This window comes from Octopus bimaculoides, chromosome 20 (genome assembly GCF_001194135.2).
Source record: "Octopus bimaculoides isolate UCB-OBI-ISO-001 chromosome 20, ASM119413v2, whole genome shotgun sequence".
Lineage (NCBI taxonomy): Eukaryota > Metazoa > Mollusca > Cephalopoda > Octopoda > Octopodidae > Octopus > Octopus bimaculoides.
Genome location: NC_069000.1, coordinates 28,786,539 through 28,794,352, shown reverse-complemented (window position 1 = coordinate 28,794,352; position 7,814 = coordinate 28,786,539). Strand labels below are relative to the sequence as shown.

The following is a 7,814-nucleotide window of genomic DNA, read 5'->3' as shown; positions in this document are numbered from 1 at the left end:
GGGGCAGGGGAACGGCGGTCAATGTATCCGTGGATGGAATGCCGCGTCACGTGCTGGACCTGCGCAGGATAGCCACTTCGTCGGATGAAGAGCATGGAGAGGGAAGCGAGGCACCTGGAAGATCTCGACGCGTAAGGCGCCCGCCCGGTTGGATGGCGGACTTCGAAGTGGAGTAGGGGCGGACGTGATCTTTAAGATCAGGGTGGCGTGTGGTATGACGTCAGCAACTGGGGAGCTGACCACTGACCGGAACGGCAAGCTGACCGGAAGAGGAAGAAGGGCCGAGGGAGCCTCGATTGGGATTTCGTGCCTTTTTCGAACGGGGTTGTTGTGAGGAGAGGACATGCCAAGCGATCGTATGGGTGTTGGGAGAAGCAGCTGCTATTTCTAGTGTTCTTCGGGTCGAGCCAGCCGCGAGGATCAGATACCGCAGGACAGACTCGTGCAAAAGAAGGAATCCGAGGGAAGCCGATTACTTCTACTCGCACGCATACACCACAGATAAAATAAATACCAGTTGAGTACTGGAGTTGATGTAATCAATTTACCCCTCCCCACAAATTGCTGGCCTTGTTCCAAAATTGGAAACTAATATTATTGACATATTTATTATATTAACTCAAGGCTTGGAATGATAACTGATAGGGATTCCAGGAATGAATGTTATATTTAAATATTATTTACATTATTTACATTATTTACATTTGACGGATATTTGTCCTCATCTTGTTTGTTGTTAACACAACGTTTCGGCTGATATACCCTCCAGCCTTCGTCAGGTGTCTTGGGGAAATTTCGAACCTGGGTTCTCATTCCTAACGATGTTACCATTATTATCATATTATTATTATTACTATTATTAATCAGGTCGCTGCCGTGAATCGAACTCGTCAAATGTAAATAATGTAAATAATTCCTCATCTCTTAAATATAGAACTGTATTAAATATTATTACACCAGATTCTTCATTTTTTTTTTTTTTACTTATTTACATGTACAAATATGAATGAAAGTGTGTGTAGTTGGATTTTCAGTTTGATATGAATATGATAAACATTTTCTCTGATATTCTCAAACAGTTTTCTTTGCTTTCTAACAATTGTTGCTTTGCGTTCTTTTTCTTCTTACCTCACCTCCTCGCTCTCCCTTTCAGATCTTTTTTTTTTCTTACTGTTTGATAGATTTATGAACGAAAATAGAAGGCAGGGTTGAGAGTGAAACAAGGATTTGGGTTTCTGCCTTCACGGATTTGGGATTTCCAAGGTGTTTCATCTTTCATAACAATAAAATGGTTCGACTAAAGTTCTTACAGAAAACAGAGAAAGTGGCATCTCACTTTCTTATTCTACTCTCTTTCTTGGATTCTAAGAAAGTCTTTTTCTTGGGATTCAACTTCAAATCTTCTCTTCTCTCTGCTCCTTCCCGATTTTGCTGTCCCTTTTTGCTTTCTTTTATTTAAATTATTGTCAGCACCCCTAACCTCTTTCTCGTAGTAGTGAATCTGTCAGAGACAGGCTGGGAAAACCTAAAACTACGACCAACCAAACTTATCAATTTTTACTTCCCCTTTTCTTCTTACTCTTTCTCTATCTCACTCTTTATTTTTTCCTTTTAATGATTAAGCCTCCCTCTCTCTCCACACGCACACATACAGGCACATATATATCATTTACATTCATTCACTCACGCACTAATTCACTTGCTTTCTTTCTCTCTCTCTCTCACTATAATAATCACAAAAAACTATCAGTTATATATATGTATATATTTCTTAATTTTTTACTTTCCTTTTGAAAATTCCTTCATTTCTCTTTCTTATTTTCTTCCATAATTTTCGGGGGTTATTTTTGTTGTTTTATATATTTTGTTTTGTTTTTAATAATTTCTAATCCCATCCTCTCCTTATATTTCATCTGATTTCTTGTTTTCGCTTTATTTGAGTCTTATTTGTAAATTTCTTGACTTCCTTCCTCTCGCTCCCCCTTTCCTCTCTATTAGTTTTCTCCCTGTTTGTCTGCGCGTCAGTCTGTCTGTCTGCCGGACTGGCTGGCTGTCTTCCTCGCCTCTCGGCCCGGGGTCGGCCCCTCCCTCCTCATTCTATCTCACGCCAGGGTATCAGTGAGGTATTTTTATTTTGACAAGGGAGAGAAAAAATCCAGGAGTATGATACCTGATACTGAACTGCTGTTTTCCTGACAGAAGAGAAGTGGGGAAGTAGAAGAGAAGGAAAAAAGTGAGGGAAAAGAGAATGAATGATAAAGAGGAAGAGAGGGGGAGAAAAGGAATCATAAAGAAAGGACGATGGGGATATTAAGATGAAGAAAGTTATATGGAAGAAAAAGGGAAAATGTAAGAGAGAGCGAGAATGCTAAGAGAACAAATGAAAGAAAGATAGAAGGAATATGGAAAAGAAAAAGAGAGAGAGAGGTTGAGAAAAAAGTATGTGAAAATTGAGAAACTTAGATGAGAAGTTTAGGAAGACAGAAAGAAAGTGCAAGGGTGTAAGAAAATAGAGTAGAAAGAACGAGAAACAAGGAGAAGCTGAAGGAAAGGGAACAAAGTTAAATAAAAAAAATAGGAGGGAGTTAAAGAGCGTATGAGAGGGTGAAAGAAAAGGAAAAAGTAGACAGTGAGAAACAGTGTGGGCGATGGTAGGGTGAGGTAAAGAAGAGAAGGGTACGGGTGGGAGACGTAGTAATAGCATCGTAGTGAGAGAGGAAGGTGCGATGCCTTGAGGGTAAGAAGCTAGCAGTACTGCCCTCCCCCCAGCTAACTAGCAGCACCTCACTTATTTACTTACATATATAAAGGGCGGAGGAGGCAGAGATGTGACGAAGAAAGACGGAGGAGTAAAAGTTGTCAGAAAGAAGGCGAGAAAGCCAAAGTTCTTGGGGTTGTTGTTACCGTTGCTTCTACTTGCTGTTCTTGTTATAGCTGTTACATTGTTGTTGTTACTGTTGCTGTTTACTGCTGCTGCTGTTTTTTTTCCTCTCACATCTCCCTCATGTATTCCTCCGAGTTTGAGCTGAAGTTTTCTTTGCCTTTCTTTTCGCTTTACTTTTTACCCTTTCACTTAGTTCTTATTACCTTTTTACGAAGCCTCTCCTAACTATTGAACTTACTTCATTTCTTCTTGCCTATCTCAATCAGGCACCCTTACCACTTACTGTTGCTACAAGTGTGTTATTGTTATCATCATCATATTTAATATTGTTATTACTACCATCATTTCCATGCTGATATTTTGGAGGAAGATTAAAAAAAAAAAAGAAGGAAAACAACAGGAGAGAAGAAAGAAAATACAAAGCAAAACACGTGTAACAAGTGCGAATATTTTTTTCATTTTTGAAATTCAACCTTTAATATTTTTCAGCTTGCTCTCAGACTTTCTTCTCTTGCTTTTCAATTCTTTACAAACACACGCACCCACTCACATATACAGAATTCAATACCTACCTCTTAAGATTTTCTTCTATTTCCACTTCGGTATAAAGTTGTTTGAACGTTGCCTGTTTTCCATCCAGTAGTCACACTCCTCAATTCCATACACTAATATATATTATATATGTCTATATATCTATATACACTTTAGATATTTGGTAGGAAGTTTGGGGCTTTTGACAATGATCCGAAAGGAATCGACAATATTTATAAAGAAGCCAAAGCGCCATGCGTTAACAATATACAACTTTCAAACAATTTCTATTTGTTAATACAAATTGTACAACAGTCAGAGAAGCTGCCTGAATGTACATACAAATATAACCACAAACACACACTTAAATCATTCATCAAATCGTTGAAAAAAAAACAATAAAAACGAAACTATAAACAAAAACAACTATGCCTTATCATACTTTCTCATTTCAATATATTCATGGGATTTCTACATAAACACTTAATGGACATACATTAACAAAGCATGGTAAGTAAAATTTTGTTATATTAATCCGTTCTTTTAACTAATTGTTATTGCATGTATGTAAATGTATATATGTATGTGTACATATGCTACCCGCTTTTTATATATATAGATGGTAATGGATCAGTTTTGTTATTGCTAAATGTTCTGTATTTTAGTTATATATATATATGTTTGCATGAACGAGCGATCGATCTATTATCAGTTAGTCCTCTACTAGGTCTTCATAGTTTGGCATCACATCTTAAAAAAATCCCTTTCCTTTGCCAAGTATTATCACGTGTAGCGAGAAACTAGAGTGGAGTGATTGTAAACATTTGGTCCCGCCGGTCCGGTCACCTTATTTCACTTTTTAACATATCTCAATTGGGTCACAGTCCCTAAAATAAAGGGTTGATGCCCCTAATTAGACACCCGGCATAACATAACTGAAGGTCTCTAGAAGCGCACGTACGCGTACATGTATGTATGTGGATGTGTGTGTTATGATATGAATGTTCATTGAAAGTTCTAAAAAAGTTCTTTGTTGATTTATTATTAAACCAAGGAATGTGTTGTCATGCTTGGGAAACATTCAACAAGATTTCTTCAGTTTGGTGTAAATAATTATTCTCCAATAGAAATTACATTGGTGCTAGTAGTAATAGTAGTCTTTTAAATGTGGGGACGATGCTCGGGAAATGGGAAGTAGGTAACTTCTTATGACAAACCCTTATAATTATATGAACTACTCTTTTTTTTTTCTTTGATTCTTAACATGAAGCAAACATTTTTCAAATACTTATACATATTCTTGTATATATCCAAAATATACTATTATCACAGCATAGAGAAAATGCTGTTTTCATCCTATTTGTTTTGCCTTAAAGTATATAATCTAGTATCTTTCTTTCTCTTTACTGGCTTCTATTAAATCTTGAAAAGTTATCATGTTAATTATCTCAAACTAAGTAAATTGCAAATGTTAACTTAACTGCCAAATAAGAATCGATGCAAGATTTTCTTAATTCTCCCAAACCATTTCCTTTGTAAGCAACCAAAAGTATAGTGGTGCTGACCTGCCCTAATTTTTTTCTCCAAAAGAGGAACTGGGACCCCACTATCGACATGAAATAATAACAATAGTAAATAAGTGAATAGTTGAACTAATGTTTTCTTTATAGTTTTTAGTTATTTATAAAATAGCCTCCAAAAAACTTCTTCGAACTGAAATTTTCACAAAATCTTTTGTTCAAACTGTAAATATATATAAAGCAACATGCTTTCCCTCTTTCGTATTGAAAGCTAACATCTCGAAAAGAAACAAATTTAATCAGAAATGACATTTTCAAGGTTTATTTTATTTAATCTCTTCCACCACTGGAGGATATCACTATCTAGACGTCACTCTACAAAACCTAGTTCGTCTCTTTTTATATCTATCGTACTGAAAACAGTTATTTTGTCCCTCTCTTATCTATTTTCTTATCAGTCTATTGATTTCTTATCAAAATAAAGTGATGTCTTTATTGATCAACCGATCGATCTCCCAATCTGTCATCCGTCATATTTACCTCTTAGTGTCAACAAACTAAATACCTGTAAGATATTAGGATCAAATAAAGTTCATTCATACATTCTCAATACAAAACTAATTCTTACATAAATTATGACATATTCATACATGCCTACTTAATAATTTCTTTATAATTTCTTTTATAGTCTGAAAAATCCAAGTAACAAAAGTGAAAGAGAAAACTTGTTTATGCTATACTCATTTAGCTAATTTATTTACAAGTTTAAATCAAATTCTTAGATATTCTAGTATTCAATCATTGGTCTTCATTTTTCCTCTTGAGAGAAACACGAGTATCACAACTTCTCCCTTCGTCTTCATTACAAGTAGTTATTGCTTATGTAAAAATAATGATGAGAGGAAAAAGGAAAAAATATCCACAAAATATATTTAATTTGACAATGGTCACGTCTGAAGCTTACTCAGATTCCATAACATGGGACTCAGTATTTCATTTTACTTGGTGATTAGAAAGAGTTGAAGTCTTTTCATGGGGCAAAAGTAAAATGAGTGGAAAAGAAAAATCATTTCTAAAAGGGTCGGTTGAAATCAGGTTGTGAACGAAAAGTTAGGAAAAAAGAAAATAACTTTCTTATCTGAACATTTTAAAAGGAAAAGAATAATTTGAATTCATAACGTAGAAAGGACGAAAATAAATACTGGATCAAATATTGGTTTATTAACCCACAGCATTTACTTCTCTACATTTTGAGTTCCTGTGTCGTCGGTGTCATTAGTTATCTTTCTTAAAACTTTATATTTGATTTACTTGTAGTTATATTTACTTATTCATTCATTTATTTTTGTATGAAATCGCTAGATTAAATGGAACAAAAGTATTCAGTCGGTGTCTAAGAGGAAAGACTAAGGGCCATTTACATTACTCTCTTGAAAGGGAAAGGACACAATTTGGACAATTTATTACTTGATAATTTGAAAAGACAAAAATGGTCTTTAAAAACTTTTGATCTTGAGTCTGCTCAGTCAAGCCGACTCGGAATTAAACAGTAAAAATATTCGAGCATATTTAATGTTGTATCGGTCAATATAAAGATCTCGTTAACACCCAGTAGGCTGGTTTATTATTTTTTTTTTTGTTCACGGGTGAAGATTTTTATATTGACTGTTGTATCGACCTGTATGATCTACCTGAAACTTGTTCGATGAAAACTCAAAACTTTACAAGAAAATTATAAAAAAAACTGCCTGACTCTCTGTCGTATCTGCTGTTATACTGTCTTTTATTTATGTTATATTAAAATTTCTTTTGACTCCTTGTCAGCTTTTCTTGGTAAGCTGGGATATTTCTTGGAAGGCTATAAATTCAAATCGCTCACTGCAAAAACATTACCTCAGAACACCTTGTACATGAGTTGGTCTTGGGTTTAACTTTCAAGAAATCAGAAACATTTGCGTAACTTGCTGCACCCTCGTGTTATTTTCGGTCCTTCTGTCGTCGACAGTACTTTTATCAACGGGTTGCATACGTATGAACTGTCAACATTGTAGAGTAAATGCAACGTGTTCATATCGACAAGCAAGCCTATTTGACGCGGTGATGGCAAAATCTGTCAATTGAATACTGGACAAAATGTGCCTTACGGTTTTTAGATATATCCTTTTTTTTTTTTTCAATGTTGGACTACAGAAAGTGCAGCTTAAACATTCTCAATTGGCACCCTACGTTTTTGAAAAGGACAAAAAAAAAAAATCTCACAGTGGATAAAATAGTCCAGGTTACACTTTATCGGCGGGGAAAAACGATATGTCACGGGTGAATTGCCAGATCGATTTAGAGTTCAACAGGGTTTTTAGCTACGACAACAGCATCTAGTTTGATTGCTATGTCTGTAATTGCACCCCCACCCGTGACAATAAAATAACAGAATGAGGTGAAAGATGTGAGTGATAAAGTTAACTCTAACAGCCCACTTTACGAATTTACAGTTTTCTAATGTTTCCATTCGTGATTCTGCAGTCTTAGGATCATTTCAATATATTCTGAATGCAGATATGGGAGAGGTTGATTTTGCTTTTCATTTCTAGTCGAAGTTTAAGTAAACTTTTGTGCGCTACGTTTCAGTCAGTTCGTATATGTGTGTGTATATATATAGAATGCATGTATGAATATATGTATATATATATATATATATATATCTCTATATATATATATATATATATATATATACGTGTGAGTGTGTACGTATATGTCTATATGCCGATGTGTGTGTTTATATATATCTATTAATATATATATATATACATATACATCTATATACATATATCAATATATATATAATGTAACCTCGTGGGCATCGGTGCCATTTTCCTCTTCCT

At 35.1% G+C, this 7,814-nt stretch overlaps 1 protein-coding gene across 1 annotated transcript in view; it reads left to right on the top strand.

Annotated features, from left to right (window-relative positions):
* Nucleotides 1-2,780: 2,780 nt before the first annotated feature.
* LOC106874719 (cell adhesion molecule-related/down-regulated by oncogenes) overlaps nt 2,781-7,814 on the top strand; it is a 315,401-nt gene continuing 310,367 nt past the window's right edge. Inside the window, exon 1 of the mRNA XM_052974960.1 lies at nt 2,781-3,925. The gene's annotated coding sequence lies outside the window, so the exon portion shown is untranslated. The remainder of the gene's footprint in view (nt 3,926-7,814) is intronic.